The sequence below is a fragment of the Callithrix jacchus genome, chromosome 1 (genome assembly GCF_049354715.1).
Source record: "Callithrix jacchus isolate 240 chromosome 1, calJac240_pri, whole genome shotgun sequence".
NCBI classification, from domain to species: Eukaryota; Metazoa; Chordata; class Mammalia; order Primates; family Cebidae; genus Callithrix; species Callithrix jacchus.
Genome location: NC_133502.1, coordinates 205,240,231 through 205,258,209, shown reverse-complemented (window position 1 = coordinate 205,258,209; position 17,979 = coordinate 205,240,231). Strand labels below are relative to the sequence as shown.

Below are 17,979 nucleotides of genomic sequence, written 5' to 3'. Positions count from 1 at the left end.
ATCTATTCTGAGTTAACTTTTTATAAGGTAAAATATATAGGTCAATGTTTATTTTCATACTTGTGGATACTTAATTGTTCCAATACCATTTGCTGAAAAGACTACTATTTAAATTGCCCTTGACCCTGGAATTGCAGAAGTTTACATAAATTTACTCACATTTTGTCAAAAACCAGTTGATCATATTTGTGCCTATCAATTTCTGGACTCTATTTTAGGGGCTGACAATGTTCTTCTTAAATGGCTGCATAGTAAATATTCTGGGTGTGTGAGCCACGGAGTATCTGTTGTCTGAAATTAGAAACTGATAGTAGGTATGGGAATGGGAGGGGCTATGCTGGACATGGGAAATTAGAAAAAGAGAAGAGTTGAAGGCAACCCTCAGATTATCTTCTAACCTAAAGTTATTTGAGCTTTCTGTTGCTGGAATTCTGGATAAAGAGTAGTTAACCATATTACCTACCTATGTGTCCTGTTCCACAATTACATAGGCTAGGGTTCTCAAACTTCAGTGTGTTTGAAAATCACTGGGAGGGCTTGTTGAAACAGACTGCAGAGCCCCAGGCATGCGAATTTGCATTTCTAACAAGTTCTCAGGTGACACTGATGTTGCTGGTCCTCATTCCTGCAGTGACTGCCCAGTGAATGCACCATGCCATATCTTCTGCCCTGGGGCATCTCGGATTTGTGGCATAGGATTATAGGATGCTTGTGGGGAATGTGGTTGGCACTCACACATGTGCTACCTGGGAAGGCAAGGCAACTAGCACCCTATGGCATGGAAGACTCTTGAACCATAAGGGGGTATGGGTTGGTGAACACATATCAGTGGACAATTCTGAGATGCATTCTCCAGTTCTCCTCTGAAGGACCCAGGGAAATTGTGCTCCAGTTGTCCACTGTGGTAACCAACTTGATATCATGTATCATGCCCTTGTTCCAGGTTTCATTATTTTCAGCCTCCCATTCAGCTCCCCGGGATCACTTTCCAAAACAGACTACCTGCATACAAGTCCTTGACTCTGGGTTTGCTTTCCAAGGGGAATTTAGCCCAGGGCATTTGCTGTGGTTCTCAATCTCTTCCTCTATCTCAGTCCATGCAACATCCTAATAGTTACCTGGCACAAGAAACACAGAGTTCCTCAGACTTGGTGGGCAGGGATTATGTATTTCTGTGCTCGCTGCATACATGCTAGTGATTGGCATGTAGTGGTGCTCAGAAAATTATGAAGCAATGGAACAGTAAAAGTATTTTCAGACTTTTTAAATGAGAGCAGGTAGATAGGAATGAGCAGGAGTGAGGGGCAGATGTGCAAGTCTGAGTGGAGAGAGAAGCCTAGCTTGTATGCAACCAGTAGTGCACCAAGCAAGATGGCAGATAACAAAATGCTCTTTAAGATTTGAGGCTATGGAGCTCTCAGTTGGAATCCAGACTCCACCATTTCTTAGCTTTGTGGCTGGAGGCAAGTTTCCCTTTACCCTTTTCTTCTCATATCCATAAAATAGAAGAATAGTGATAGGCACCTCATTGAATTATATTGTGCCAAAAGTGTAAGGAGGTATAGAAAGCACCTAGCACGTGTCTTGGCACATGATAGGTGTTTGAGAAAGGTCAGTTCCCTCTATGTCTGGTCACTCACCCATGAAGGGTATAGTAGCAGGAGGTTGGAATGAAGGACATCTAAGATTGTTTGACTTCCAAGACTGTAGGAGATTGTGACAGTAGCCAGGTACAGGTTATTAACATTAATAATGAAAATAAGGATGCTCATCTGTAGTAGCTAATGTTAACATCGTACTTGGTAATGCCAGGCACTGTTCCAAAATATATATTTGATTCTAACTTAATTCTCAAGCTACTTTATACTCCCAATTTTACAAATGATAAAACCAAGGCACAGAGAGGGTAAGTGACTTGATCAAAATCACACAGCTAGTAATAGGTGGAGCTAGGACTGAACCGAGGCAGTGTTTCTCTTAATATTGTGCCATCTTGTGGGGAGTTGACTGCTATTCCTCTCAGCACTTAGACTAGCATGGTGCATTACAGGAACTACAGTTTGTACAGCAATTTTACATGTATCATTTATTTGAGCGTTCAAGTGGAGAAGGGGAAGAGTGTTACAATATCTCCTATGGAAGATATGTTAAAAAAAATAGCTTTTTCCGTAGCTGGTATGTTCACCCCACTTGACCCCACTGCATATTGTGTTAAATGCCTCATGTTGAATGAGTTGTAGGATGAGCTATGTGGAGCTAAGGAGGACCCCTACCGATGAGGAGCTGCTTCTGTACTTCAGACGGGTGGAAAAGTGAACACATGCACGGAGAAATGCTATGTATAAGTCGTGGAGGTCATCATGTGGGGAGAGCACAGCAGGAGTAAGTCGGCCATACCTGGGAGGTCTGGGGTGGGTCCCAAGAAGGCCACCATCATGTTGGTATCTCCAATGCCACTCTTCTTCCTCATCTGTTCTCTGTTATTGAAATTGCCCTGTTAGCCTCCTCACCTTCCCCAAATAAGAATGGGCGGGGGGGGGGGGCGGTGAGAGAGAGAGAGATAAAGAGAGAGACAGACAGCAGAGAGAGAGAGAGGAGAGAGATTACAGCCTGAACACGAACATGTCAATATGTAAGAGGTTAAAATGAGAATTATTGGTGTTTACACAAAGCATTTGCCTCTTGTTCATCCCTGGCTATTTAGCCCGAAGAATGTCAGGTTGTGGAATGAGTGAGATGGGAATGCCCAGACACTGCTTGGCTCTTTCGTGCTATTTGTGTACATGGGAAATGCAGAAATGCAGTGAAGTCTTTTGTTTTAAATTGGTCTGTTTGATATATTTGAAATGGATAGATTATGCTCCTGGCTTAATACAGACAAAAATCTGCCTCTATACTCCTCTCACAGAGCCTTGGTGTCACTGTTTCCCTTTCCATGGAAGGCAGGGGGCGGGTAGACAAAAGAAAGAGGTGACTGAACCCTGCTCAGGGGAGTGCTTTTTCTACTGCTGTGTTCTTGATAGAGACTTTCAACGGCACCTCCAGAGTGGTGGAGAGAATGATCTGGTGGGAACTACATTTCTGTTTAGATGAATGTAGCAAAGGGGACTAATTTGATCTCTCTCCTTCCTCCTCCACATGATCAGTAGAAGACAAGTGCCTCTGTTCCTCAGAGGCAAACATCCTGCTGGTGTGCTGGTCGTAGTTCTGGACTGGGTGGTTAGAAGATAACTGATCCATGCAGCAATCCCACCCGAACCCAGATCTCCCAACGTGCGTTCTGTGCCAGGTGACTTCTGCTTGCCCCTTCATTTCCTACCCTTTTCTATTCTTCCTGGATCCCAAATGACATCCTGCATCAACAGACTACTTTGCCCTCTGGTTTGAGCCTGGGGAAGACTGGAAGGAGATTAAAAGGCAGAAGGAGAGTAAGGTGAGGATATTTATTCCCTCAGCTCTCTTGCCCTCTGCCGGTCACCATGGGTCGGCTGAGTCTCCTAACTGGAGTCTGCGGCTCTATCAGGTAACCACTCCCTCCCCTTGTCCCTTCCCTCCCAGGCATAGTAACAGCTTCTACTGTAACTAGGTCTGGTTGCTTTGCCTTAACCCTTCCCACACCCTTGGAAATAGTCACTCCATTAAACTCTCCCCTGTAACTTAGCCTGACCGGTTAGCTTCTAGCAGTGGCACACATTGCATTTTTCCACTATGGCCGCACCAAGCCATATCTCATCCCACATGTGCCCCTAAAACGTGATGTTGAGACCCCTCCAGCAAGAGACGGGGAGTCTGTGTTCCTTTCCACTGCATCTCGGCAGGACTATGAAAGTAGCAGAAATGATGCCATGTGACTTCCAAGGCTAAGTCGTCAAAGACAGTATGCCTTCTACCTTGTCCTCTAGGGGTGCTGACTCTTGACCCCAGCCAGCATGTGGAGACAAAGCTATCAGTGTCCTGGCCGTGAGTCGTAGCTGATAGCGGCACCAACTGCCAGGTATGCGGGCAGATGATTCTTGTGCTCAAACTTTGAGCTCCTCTAAATGTTGCAGAGTAGAGCAGCACTGAGCTGTCCTCAGTGCTGTCCTCAGCCTCCAACCATCCAGACCTGTCCAAATGGCAGATCTATGGGAAAAATAAATATGTTTTTTGAAAAAGTCACTCAAGTTCATAGTAGCTTGTCATATAGCAGTAGATAACCAGATAGTCAGCAATAAAGTTAATATCTGACCTCTATTTCTATTCTTGTGTTTTATTTATCTCCTTGTTTCGAAATCTGGGCAGGGAGGAGAAGCACATTGATTGGGTAGCCTCAAAAAGATGCCAGCATCCACCTGCTGCATGCTAGTCCCTCTAATGGGGATCTTACAATGTCTCCCCATGTAATCCTCACCACAAACCCAGGTCAGAGGGATCATTGTCCACATCTACCAAGCCAAGAGATCATGGAGGCAGGTAAAAGATGAAGTAACCAATCCAAGGTCACTCAGAGAGTCAATGAAAGAGTCTGAGATGTAAAACTCCAAATCCCATGTTCCTCATGTGGTGCAAGGCTGTTCTGTCTTCTTATAATATTGTTATAAGAAGTGCTAGTCTCCATTGTGACTCTCTCACCAGTTTTTGGTCTCTAGAATCTGCATCCTTTTTATTTAGAAGGGAAAGGAATATTTTCTGATGTCCTGGCTGTCATTTATTGACTCCTGTTTCACCAAGTTGCTGTTTAATGTTCTTGGAGTGTGTTATCCCCCTGAGCACCCCCTGCTTTCCCAAGTGGCCCCTTAGAATCTCTGGCTCTCAATGTTCTTTTTTTCTTTTTTTGAGATGGAGTCTTGCTCTGCCACCCAGGCCGGAGTGTGGAGTGCAGTGGCACCATCTTGGCTCACTGCAACTTCTGCCTCCCAGGTTCAAGTGACTCTCCTGCCTCAGCCTCCTGAGTAGCTGGGACTACAGGTGCCTGCCACTACACACAGCTAATTTTTTGTATTTTTAGTAGAGACAGAGTTTCACCATGTTGACCAGGCTGGTCTTGAGCTCCTGACCTTGTGATTCTCCCACCTTGGCCCCCCAAAGTGCTGGGATTACAGGCATGAGCTACTGCGCCCAGCCTTCAATGTTCTTTATACACACTAATCGTGTGCTCGTTGAGGGCAGAAACTATGACATTTGTTCATCTTTATACCCCCACCCAATGCCTACAGATTCATTAGCTGCTTAACAAGAATCTGCAGAATGTCTGAATGGACATTTGTTTTCATCAGGCAAAAAGTTTGATCTGGACATTCTTTCCTTCTTTCTGCAATGGCACGATCTTGGCTCACTGCAACCTCTACCTCCTGGGCTTGGTAATTCTGCTGCCTCAGCCTCCCAAGTAGCTGGGATTACAGGCACGCGCCACCATGTCCAGTCAATTTTCTGTATTTTTAGTAGGGACAGGGTTTCACCATGTTGACCAGGATGGTCTTGATCTCTAGACCTCGTGATCCACCCGCCTCGGCCTCCCTCATTTCTCATCTTAAAGACTCCTTCATCATTGTGTCTGACCTCTAGGCAGACAGAATTCTCCATGCTGGGGACATGTGCCTCATTCTTGGGCCAGAGAGCCCAACCTGCCTGGCGTATAAGCTACAGTTTGCTGACACCATGGTCCTAAAGTGTCTGTCATTCTCCAGCTTTTAATCTAATTTTCAGTCTTTTTCACCTTTTCAATGACTCTCTCCACTATACCAAACTGCTGCTAGAGAGGATTTTCTTAAAAACACACATTTGATAAGTGTATCATCCTGCTTAATCTGCCATATCTGTTAGTTTCTGCAAGATACACCCATCACTTGCCACATGGATTAGGGTTCTCTAGAGGGACAGAACTAGTAGGATACATGTATATATGAAAGGGAGTTTATTAAGGCAAATTGACTCACAGGACCACAAGGAAAAGTCCCACAATAGGCCATCTGCAAGCTGAGGAGCAAGGAAGCCAGTGGTGGATCAGTCCGAGTCCCAAAATCTCAAAAATGGGGATGCTGACAGTGCGGCCTTCAGTCTGTGGCCAAAGGCCTGAGAGCCCCTGGCAAACCACTGATGTGTCCAAGAGTCCAAAAGCTGAAGAACTTGGAGTCTGATGTTCGAGGGCAGGAAGCATCCAGCACGGGAGAAAGTCAAAGGCTGGAAGACTCAGCAAATCTGCTCTTTCCATTGTCTTCTTCCTGCTTGATTCTAGCCACGCTGACCTCTGATTAGATGGTACCCACCAAGATTAATGGTGGGTCTGCCTCTCCCAGTCCACTGACTCAAATGTTAATTTTTTTTGGTAACACCCTCACAGACACACCTGGGAACAATGCTTTGCATCCTTTAATCCAATCAGGTTGACACCCAATATTAACCATCATACCCCACATAAGATCCTCATGAACCCTCTAAGGCTTTCCTGACTAATGCTTCATCTGTTGAGGGCATACTGGGCATCTCATCATGGCCGGGAAAAATACCTGACCCTTCATGATTTTATGGCTCTGTCCTTGCTGTAACATTCTCATCCTTTCTTCTCTGCCTGGTGAGTTCCTCAGTTTAAATGTTACTTCTACGGTGATACCTAACGCTATCAGGCAGGTAAGCTCTTCTAGTTTATGCTCTGTATATTCACAGCATTTTGTTTATGACTGTATTCTAGTACTTAGCATATTGCTTAGTCACTTGTGTGTTTACATGCCTTCTGCCCCCATTAGTCTGCAAGCTGTTTGGGAGCCAAGATTGTGGTTTTGTTATTAAAGAAGCTGGATGATCCTGCTTCAGCTATGAACCATAATTTCATAGTAATTAAGAGTAGAAACTTTGGAATCAAATTACCTGAGTTGAAAACCTCATTCCAGCCTACGCTTACTGGCTCTGAGCCCAAAGAAAGCTACTTAACTTTTTTAAGCCTCAATTTTACTTTATTTCACTTTCTCTTTTCTTTTCTTTCTTTCCTTTCTTCCTTCTATATATTTTTTAAGAGATAGGGTCTTGCTGTGTCAGCGAAGCTGAAGTCTGATGATAGGATCCTAGCTCACTGCAGCCTTGAACTCCTGGACTCAAGCAATCCTCCTGCTTTATCCTCTCAAGTAGCTGGGACTACAGGTGTGTCCCATCATACCTGGTTAACTTTTGTGTGTGTGTATGTGGAGATGGGGTCTCACTATGTTGCCCAGGCTGGTCTTGAACTGCTGACCTTTAGCAGCCCACATCAGTCTCCCAAAGTTCTGGGAATACAGGCATGAGCCACTTTCCTGGTTTTCTTTTTAAAAATAAGAATAATAGTACTTATTTACAAGATTATGAGTATGAAACGATTTATCCCATGTACAACTCTGGGCACATAGTAAACACTTAAATATTACCTGTGAGTATTATTATTCACACTGAACAATTACCGTGTACCACTTTACTTCATCAAATCTCACGGGAATTCTATCAGGTAGGCATTATTATTCCCATTCTACAACTAAGGAAACTGAGCCTCAGGGAGAGTAAGGAACTTTCCCCGGCTTATGTGGGTGATGGCTGGTGGCGCATCCAGGCTGGGATGCTTACCAGGGACTGTTCAGTCTTTGTCCCTTCTTGTGACCAAAGCAGACTTCCCATTGCCTTTGCCGCTGGAGCCAGAGTTCAACTCCAGGGGAGTTGGTCCAGTTTTTACGCCCTGTAGCCTTCTGTGTTGTTCACGTTCTGAGTCAGACTACGCATGGGTTGGGTTTGTTTGTTTTTGACTCCATTGAGAAGATGTCTTTGGGCTCATTCCCAGGTCACTACACAAACTCATTCCATCTGCCTTACAATTAAGATTCAAAAGTAGGCAGCAAGTAAATCCCTCCCTGTGCACCGATTCCAATCAGCAATTATTCTCTTAATGACCAGCTGAAAAGGAATTCGCAGAAGGAAACCACAGTATTAAATATACAATTGTATTGATGCTGATCTGCTGGGAGCACTTTCTGGTTTTTTTTCCAGAACAAGGATATAATCTTCCTTCCCCAACATTTTTTTGCCCTTTTAAGGAGAGTCGTCTCTAAAATAAAGATTTGTGGGCCAGGCACGGTGGCTTGTGCCTGTAATCCCAGCACTTTGAGAGGCCAAGGTGGGTGGATCATCTGAAGTCAGGAGTTCAAGACCAGACTGGCCAAGATGGTGAAACGCTGTCTCTACTAAAAATGTAAAAATTAGCTGGGTGTGGTGTCAGGCACCTGTAATCTTAGCTACTCAGGAGGCTGAGGCAGGAGAATCGCTTGCACCTGGGAGGCAGAGATTACAGTGAGCCAAGATTGCACCATTGCACTCCAGCCTGGGCAACAAGAGTGAAACTCCATCTAAAAACAAAAAACAAAAAAACAACAACAAAAAAACCAGATATGTAAGGAAGTAGCCATTTCCCAGAAGACATTAAAACACCATTTTAAAACTACAGTCCAGGGTCACATCATGCTCTCTGTGAATTGTAACGCAATGAGGCTGCAAACTCTACCTCCTCATTCCTCAGAAGCACCTGTCTGCTGGTTAAGATGCAGTCCCTATGGATGAGATCAGGGGAGCTGGTGCTTGTACCAATGCATTATGGGGAAATGGAAGAAGAGGCATTTGAAACCAAACCACAAATTCTAACAACCTAGTTGATGAACACTTATGCTGAGCCAACCTCTGCGCTGAGATCTTTGTACTTCTGATCTCTTTGGGACCTGAGAAGAGTCTTCAAAAGGGAGCCACTGCCATTGTTCCCATTTCACAGATGAGCAGAGTTCAGAGAGCTGATTTAGCCAAGGTCACCCAATAATGGCCTAAAAATGTGCACCCAGGTGTGTCTGATTCGCAAACTTTGACTTTTGGTAGCAACCTCACAAGAGAATAACCCTGAGTCCCCCAGTTGTGGTGATGGGAATGTTATGAGCGTGTTTTGACTGAGTGTGTCCCGGGGATGATATTTAGTATATTTCACAAACATTAGGCCACCTTAGGTTCATCAGGCACCTTCTTGGGTAGGTATCGCCAATTGGTTTCATTTTGGTGGCCCAGCTCATCAGTGGAACAGCCTGGGCTTGTCCCCGTAGATCACACTGCTATCTGGTAAGGTGATTGGGGTCAGCAGCGGGGATGGGCAGGATGAAGCTTCTGCTCTTTTATGGGGTAAAGTAGGTGAGAGTAGCACCTTGCTTCACTGAAGTCACAGTCTCCACTTGGAATAGGCCAGCTGAGAACAGAAACTCACTCTCCACTCCCATAGAGCTCAGTGGCCCCGGAAATAACTTCAGAGAGACTATAGTAGTTTGCTAGCACTTCCATAATAAAGTACCACAGACCAGTAGGCTTGAGCAACAAAACTTATTTTCTCGTAAGTCTGGAGGCTGGAAGTGTGAGATCAGGGTGTTAGTAGGGTTGGTGTCTTCCGAGACCTCTCTCTTCCTAGCTTGCAGATGGCTGTCTTCTGTCTGCGTCTTTACCTTGTCTTTTCTCTGTGTGTGCCTGTGTTCAAATTTCTTCATATTACAAAGACAGCAGTGGTATTGGATGAAGGCCCACCCTCATGATCTCACTTTACCTTAATAATCTCTCTTTAAAGACCCTATCTGCAAATATAGTCACATGCTGAGGTATTGGGAGTTAGGGTTTCAACCTATATATTTGGAACAAAATTTAGGCCATAACAAAGACCCACTAGAGCTTTCTTTTTTTTTTTTAAATCAAACATCCATAACTTGATTTCCCATAAGTCCATATGGCACAACCCCCCAAATCTCTCTAATCATTAGGTCCCACATCTCTGAAACGGGCAGGTAGTTGTGAGAATAAAATGGGATGATATATTTAAAGCACAAAGCTGTTTAGGTTCTCAAAGCATTAGTTCCCACCACTTCTGTACAGACTCTTTCCCCGACACCACAGCTGTGGCTAAGTCCTCATTCTATTCCCAAAATGTTTCTGGCTGCTCTGTGGGTGGTTAAAGGCTAGGGTCAAACGCATTTCATTTAGGGGGAAATAATGCTGCTTGAATTTGTGGTGGTGAACTTTTTCTTGCCTGCTCTCTCTAGCTTGGACTTCTATGGTGGTAGAGACAATGCTAAATATTCACGATATCTTGTTTAATATTCATCTTCTTGTGCATACAGGCAGAGTACAGTTCCCAGCTCTCCTGCAGGTAGGTTAGAAATACATGACTGGGTTCTTGCCAACAGCACATGGGCAGAGGTAACAATCTATTCGCAGGCCATGCCAATATTTTGGATAAGTTTTGACTAACAGAAACGTTATAAGGATAGGATAGAAAGTTCCCATGTATCCTTCACCCAGCTTCCCCGGATGTTAGCATCTTGGATCATCATGGCACATTGGTTAAACCTAAGACATTAACATTCGTCCTTTGCTCTTAAACAACAGACTTCGGATTGCACTGGCTTTTCCACTGATGTACTTTTTATATGTTCCAGAATCCAGTCCAGGATATCCCGTTGCATTCAGTGTCCGTGCTTCCTTAATCTCCCATCTGTGACAGTTTCTTATTCTTTCCTTGTTTCATGACTTTGACAGTTTTAAGGAGAACTGGTCGGATACTTTATAAAATGTTCCTCCATTTTAGTTTCCTGATGTTTTTCTCATTACTAAACTGGGATGGTAGGATATAATCCTATAAGGAAGAAAACTACTGATGTAAAGTGTCTTTCTTATTGCTTCATGTAGGAGGCACATGAACTCCACATGACTTAGCACTGCTGGGGTTAACTTTAATCCCTTGGTTAAGATGGTATCTGCCAGTTTTATCTATGTTCAGGTCAGTACAGATGCTCCTTGACTTACCAGGGGATTATGTCCTGATAAACTCATTGTAAATTAAAAATCCTATGAATTGAAAATGTGTTTACTACACCAAACCTACACCAAACATCATAGCTTAGCCTTACCTGCTTTAAGCATGCACAAAACACTGTTAGCCCACAGATGGACAAAATCCTCTAACACAAAGGCAACTTTATAACAGAGAGTTAACTATCTCATGTAATCATATAATTTTTTTTTCTTTTTTTTTTTATTCTTATTTTTTTATTGCATTTTAGGTTTTGGGGTACATGTGCAGAGCATGCAATACGGTTGCATAGGTACACACATGGCAGTGTGTTTTGTTTGCTTTCACCCCTTCACCCACATTTGGCATTTCTCCCGAGGCTATCCCTCCCCACCTCTTCCTCCCACTGGCCCTCCCCTTTTCCCCCCAATAGACCCCAGTGTTTAGTACTCCCCTCTCTGTGTCCATGTGTTCTCATTTTTCATCACCCGCCTATGAGTGAGAATATGCAGTGTTTCATTTTCTGTTCTTGTGTCAGTTTGCTGAGAATGATGTTCTCCAGATTCATCCATGTCCCTACAAACTACACAAACTCATCATTTCTGATTGCTGCATAATATTCCATGGTGTATATGTGCCACATTTTCCCAATCCAGTCTATCATCAGTGGGCATTTGGGTTGATTCCAGGTCTTTGCTATTGTAAACAGTGCTGCAATAAACATTCGCGTGCATGTGTCCTTATAGTAGAATGATTTATAGTCCTCTGGGTATATACCCAGTAATAGGATTGCTGGGTCAAATGGAATTTCTATTTCTAAGGCCTTGAGGAATTGCCACACTGTCTTCCACAATGGTTGGACTAATTTACACTCCCACCAACAGTGTAAAAGTGTTCCTTTTTCTCCACATCCTCTCCAGCATCTGTTGTCTCCAGATTTTTTAATGATCACCATTCTTACTGGCGTGAGATGGTATCTCAATGTGGTTTTGATTTGCATTTCTCTAATGACCAGTGATGATGAGCATTTTTTCATATGATTGTTGGCCTCATATATGTCTTCTTTCCTAAAGTGTCTGTTCATATCCTTTGCCCACTTTTGAATGGGCTTGTTTGTTTTTTTCCTGTAAATCCGTTTGAGTTCTTTGTAAATTCTGGATATCAGCCCTTTGTCAGATGGGTAAACTGCAAACATTTTTTCCCATTCTGTTGGTTGCCGATTCACTCTAGTGACTGCTTATTTTGCCGTGCAGAAGCTGTGGAGTTTGATTAGGTCCCATTTGTCTATTTTGGCCTCATCATGATCAAGTAGGATTCATCCCTGGGATGCAAGGCTGGTTTAACATACGCAAGTCTATAAACATAATTAACCACATAAACAGAACCAAAAACAAAAACCACATGATTATCTCAATTGACGCAGAGAAGGCATTTGACAAAATTCAACAGCCCTTTATGCTAAAAACCCTCAATAAACTCGGTATCGATGGAACGTATCTCAAAGTAATAAAAGCTATTTATGACAAACCAACAGCCAATATCATACTGAATGGGCAAAAACTGGAAGCATTCCCTTTGAAATCCGGCACTAGATAAGGATACCCTCTCTCACCACTCCTATTCAATATAGTACTGGAAGATCTAGCCAGAGCAATCAGGCAAGAAAAAGAAATAAAGGGTATTCAAATAGGAAAGGTGGAAGCCAAATTGTCTCTATTTGCAGACGGCATGATAGTATACCTAGAAGACCCCATCGCCTCAGCCCAAAAACTCCTGAAACTGATAAGCAACTTCAGCAAAGTCTCAGGATATAAAATCAATGTGCAAAAATCACAAGCATTCGTCTACACCAATAACAGACTTAAAGAGAGCCAAATCAAGAACAAACTGCCATTCAGAATTGCTACAAAAAGAATAAAATACCTTGGAATACAACTCACAAGGAACGTAAGAGACCTCTTCAAGGAGAACTACAAACCACTGCTCAACGAAATCAGAGAGGACACAAACAGATGGAGAAACATTCCATGTTCATGGTTAGGAAGAATTAATATCGTGAAAATGGCTATGCTGCCCAAAGTAATTTACAGAATCAACGCTATCCCCATCAAGCTACCATTGACTTTCTTCACAGAACTGGAAAAAACCACCATGAACTTCATATGGAACCAAAAGAGAGCCCGCATAGCCAAATCAATTCTAAGCAAAAAGAACACATCGGGGGGCATCACACTACCGGATTTCAAACTATACTACAAGGCTACAGTAATCAAAACAGCATGGTACTGGTACCAAAACAGAGATATAGACCAATGGAACAGAACAGAGGCACCGGAGGCAACACAGCATATCTACAACTATACAATCTTTGATAAACCTGACAAAAACAAGCAATGGGGAAAGGATTCCCTATTTAACAAATGATGTTGGGAAAACTGGCTAGCCATGTGCAGAAAGCAGAAACTGGACCCCTTCCTGACACCTTACACTAAAATTAACTCCAGATGGATTAAAGACTTAAACATAAGACCTGGCACGATAAAAACCCTAGAAGGAAATCTAGGCAAAACTATTCAGGACATAGGAGTAGGCAAGGACTTTATGACCAAAACACCAAAAGCATTGGCAACAAAAGCCAAAATAGACAAATGGGACGTAATCATATAATTTATTGAACAGCGGAAGTGAAAAACAGAATGACCATGTGGGTACTTGAGGTACAGTTTCTACTGAATTAATACTGCTTTTGCACCATCCTAAAGTCAAAATATTACAAGTCAAACCATCATAAATTGTTTCCCATCTCCATAATTTAATCTTTGGAGATAAGTCAGTAGGTCCAGCCTAGTCTCAAGGGTTTATTCCAGCTTTCCCTCTTTGCTTATTTTTAACTTCTTTGCTCTGATGGTAAAAAATGTAGTTCCCATTAGCTGTAATTTATTTCCTTGTTGGTCCCAGTATACAACCAACACACCATTTTTCAAGGTTAATTAGGTCAACTCCTTTTTTTTGTACTCCCATTGGTGAGATTATATGATATATTCGTGTATTTGTAATGCAGTTAGATTTATTTTTCTTTTTTCTTTTCTTTTCTTTCTTTCTTTCTTTCTTTCTTTCTTTCTTTCTTTCTTTCTCTCTCTCTCTCTCTCTCTCTCTCTCTTTCTTTCTTTCTTTCTTTCTTTCTTTCTTTCTTTCTTTCTTTCTTTTTTTTAAGACAGAGTCTCACTCTATTTTCCAGGCTGGAGTGCAGTGGCATGATCTCAGCTCACTGCAACCTCTGCCTCCTGGGTTCAAGCAATTCTCATGCCTCAACCTCCCTAGTACTAGCTGGGGTGCCCGCCACCACACCCAGCTAATTTTTTGATTTTCAGTAGATGGGGTTTTGCCATGTTGGCCAGGCTGGTCTTGAACTCCTGACTTCAGGTTATCTGCCAGCCTCAGCCTCCCAAAGTGCTGAGATTACAGGTGTGAACCACTGCCCCCAGCCTAGATTTATTTTTCATAGTCTGGATTCCATCCTGGTTTTCCTGGACTTCCTACTTGCTTTTTAAAAACATTGTGTATGGTAGAATAAGAATTTTGACAAATACATAAAGTCACATAACCACCACTTCGGGGCCACACAGAATAATTCTAAAACCCTGAAAATCCTTTTTGTGGCCTCCATGTAGTTACCCTCTCCCCTTCTCCCAACCCTTGGCAACCATTAATCTGTTTTCTGTTCCTAGAGCTTCACCTTTCCTATCATATCATATAAATAGGATCATATGCTATGAAGTCTTTTGGTTCTGGATCTCTTTCAATTGACAAAATACATTTAAGGTGCATCTATGTTGCTGCGGAATCAACAGCCTGTTAGTTGTTTTTAGAGCTGAGTAGTATTCTGTTGTATGGATGTACCATTTTTGTTGATCTCTTAGAACTTCGTTGATCATTTAGAACTTTGCATATTTTTCCTGTTCAATAAAAGCATTGGTGTCGTTATTATTGTAAAGACCTCATAGCATCCTGTTTTTGGCTTGCCCTAACCTTGAAGTGGGACTCAATACCTCTATAATCCACCCCCTCCCCACAGAATCCTCTTTCAAAGCATTACTCAGCAACGAAAATTTTGCTCAAGATTTTGTACAGGGAATTTAGAAGAGCTTTACATGGTACACTCTGCAACAAACACCAAAGTGTTTGATATTTCCAGATACCTATTAATTTTGTGTGTGTGTGTGTGTGTGTGTGTGTGTGTGTGTGTGTCTTCTTCTTTCTCTTTTGTCCCCTACTCAGGGCTCCAACATCTAGGCAGTGCCTTCCAGCTCCCAGACCTTCTTCCTCTTTCCCTTTCTGTTACTTTCTCTCATTTCCTGTCTCCTGATGATCTAGAATAATTTAGCTCCGATTCCCCCAGCTTACCTTCTACGACCATCACCCTGCTCAGCAAACAGAAAACCCTTTATTCACTGGATTTTGTCTTTCTCAGTAAGTAATGCCTAAGTTTTCTATCACATTATTATTTTATTTATTATTTATTTATTTGAGATGGGGTTTCTCTCTGGTTGCTCAGGCACGCAGTGACATGATCTCGGCTCACTGCAACCTCCACCCCCCCGGTTCAAGCAATTCTCCTGCTTCGGCCTCCCAAGTAGCTGGGGTTATTACAGGTGACTGCTACCACACCTGGCTGTTTTTGTATTTTTAGTAGAGATAGGGTTTCGCCATGTTGGCCAGGCTTGTTTCAAACTCCTGTCCTCAGGTGATCCACCTGCCTTGGGCTCTCAAAATGCTAGGATTACAGGTATGCGCAAACATGCCCAGCCCACATTATTTTTTATAACTTCCTACTGTTTACGCGAGGTCTAACTGAATGAATGAGGGAATGTATTTGAAGCCTTTTGCACAACATCTGGCATATAACGAAGTGGTAACTAAATTGCAATTTTTATTACTGTCATTTTGTTATTACTACTCCTGGTAAGAGATGACTACTGTCACGCAGCAACAGAGCAAGATTCCGTCTTAAACGAATAAAGACAGATTACTTAGGTCTTTCGTGGCTTGTTTTACTTTTGACAAGAAAAGGGACTTCTGGAAAGAGGCCGTTCGAGGATGAAGCTCAGAAAGACTTCAGGAAACCAGGAGCCCCTACCTCTGAAGCAGTTCTTGAAAGCCTTGGTAGGAATGATATTGATTAAGCCTCTGTGGTTGATCTACCCAGGGGTGAAGGATGCCTGCTTACTAAGAAGAAAACCTGCTGACCGCTGGCCTTGTCAGACACTGCCAGGTTCCTGGAGAGGATTTCTGGCTGAGGTTGAGAGACAGATATTTGCCCATCTGTTTGAGATTTTGCAGGCCCAGCCCAGCTTGAAAACCAGGACCATGTACATGACCTTGGGATGGGCCTTTGCTCACATCTTCACTACTCGGAGCCCCACAGTCTGTTTTGAGATTCTGGCTTGCTTACTGTGTAGCCGAATGGTACAAACAAGGTGTATGTTTAGTCTTAGACGATCCCTTTTAAGTCAGAACCAAAGGTGTCGTCTTCTTCTCAGTCCAGCCTTCTCCTCTTCCAGGGTTCTCTTTCTCAGGAAGAGCAGCACCATTCACCCAGGCATCCCCTGAAGCCTCCATGAATAGTTTTCTCCCTCATCTAGTCACTTTTTCGGTCCTGTGGCTTCTACCACTACAGCATCTCTCAGCTCCATCCCTCTCCACTGCCTCTGGATTCCTTTATGCTCTCATCAGCTCTTTTCTGACCCAGGTTTTACTGGTCTCACTCCTGCTATAATAAAACAAAGCAAAACCTCAGTGCCTCCCTCATCAGCCAGATTATTCTACCGTATAAGGTAACAAAACAATGAACTTCAAAATCCCCAGGGCATTCAGCAACAAAGGTTCGTTTCTTGCACACACACTGCACGCTTCTCACTAGCTGGCCGTATTTCTCTGCTCCATGTTACTCCAGGCCATACTCTGGAATGGAGCAGCTACTTTGTGGAATAATGACGGTCTTCGTGTCTGAGACAAAGAGAAGGGGCTGGGCACAGTGGTTCACATCTGTATTCCTAGCACTTTGGGAGGTTGGGAGGGAGCATCATTTGAGCTCAGAAGTTTGAGACCAGCCTGGACAATATAGGGAGACCTCATCTCTACTAAACAGGAAAAAAAAAAATAGCTGGGTGTGGTGGTGCATGCCTGTAGTTCCAACTACTTGGGGGATGGGGGTCAGGGGTGCTGAGGTAAGAGGATCACTTGAGCTTGGGGGGTGAAGGCTGCCGTGAGCCATGATCAAGCTACTGTGCTCCAGCTTGAGCAGCAAAGCAAGATTCTGTCTCAAACAAACAATAACAAAAAAAACCAAAAACCAGAGAGGGAACATTCCTTCTATGTTCTGGGAAATTGGAAAAAAAAAAAAAAAGAACATGATGACTTGTTTCTAAAAGATTTTCCTGGAAGTAACGCAAATGACTTTTGGTCATATTTAGTTGGCCAAAACAAGTCTTCTGACAAACTTGATTTCAGTGGAATTTGGAATTTTAATCAGATGTTGGTAAGCATTTAGGTAGTCTGCCATACTCCTATTATCTAAGTCCTGAGCTCAGCAACACTTGATATCCATTGGAGTTTTGCACCACATCTGGGATGAAATCCTTCAGCATTTATCTGAACTTTCCCATTAGCATTGATGCACTCATTCACAGCCCCATTTTTCTAACCATCTCTCCATGATTTTATCCAACCGACATATTTTCAACCAATTATTGTGTAAGTAATTGGGGCTACAGGGATACATAAGACACAAAACGTGTCCTCAAAAAGTTTACAAATGGAGAGATATACAAAGAAGTACACTAAAAGCTTGATTATAAAAAATTATGCATATACTCAAGTACGAATAAAATAGTATCATGAATTCCCTTGGACCCAGCATCCAGCAATCATCAATTCATTGCTATCATCTTTGTCTCTATCCCCATCAATATCCCCCATATTATTGTTTTTTATTTGGAATTTTTATTGAGATGATTATAAATTCACATGAAGTTGTAAGAAATGATACAGAGATCTGTGTATCTTTCATGCAGTTTTCCCCAATACTAGCTTCTTGCAAAACTATATACAGTACAATATCACAACTGGAATATTGACATTGATACAAATCTATCAATTTTATTCATAGTTTCTCCATT

General features: G+C 42.8%; 1 protein-coding gene across 11 annotated transcripts in view; it reads left to right on the top strand.

Moving 5' to 3' along the window:
• Positions 1–17,979, top strand: part of LOC144577990 (uncharacterized) — a 206,605-nt gene that overhangs the window by 115,114 nt on the left and 73,512 nt on the right. For 8 of the 11 annotated variants that reach the window (XR_013522896.1, XR_013522897.1, XR_013522892.1 and 5 more), the window contains 4 exons: positions 2,241–2,382; positions 3,147–3,289; positions 3,456–3,523; positions 3,903–12,264. The exons of the other annotated variants lie outside the window; for them this stretch is intronic. The gene's annotated coding sequence lies outside the window, so the exon portion shown is untranslated. Of the gene's footprint in view, positions 1–2,240; positions 2,383–3,146; positions 3,290–3,455; positions 3,524–3,902; positions 12,265–17,979 lie in introns of those variants that run through there. 11 annotated transcript variants of the gene reach the window in all.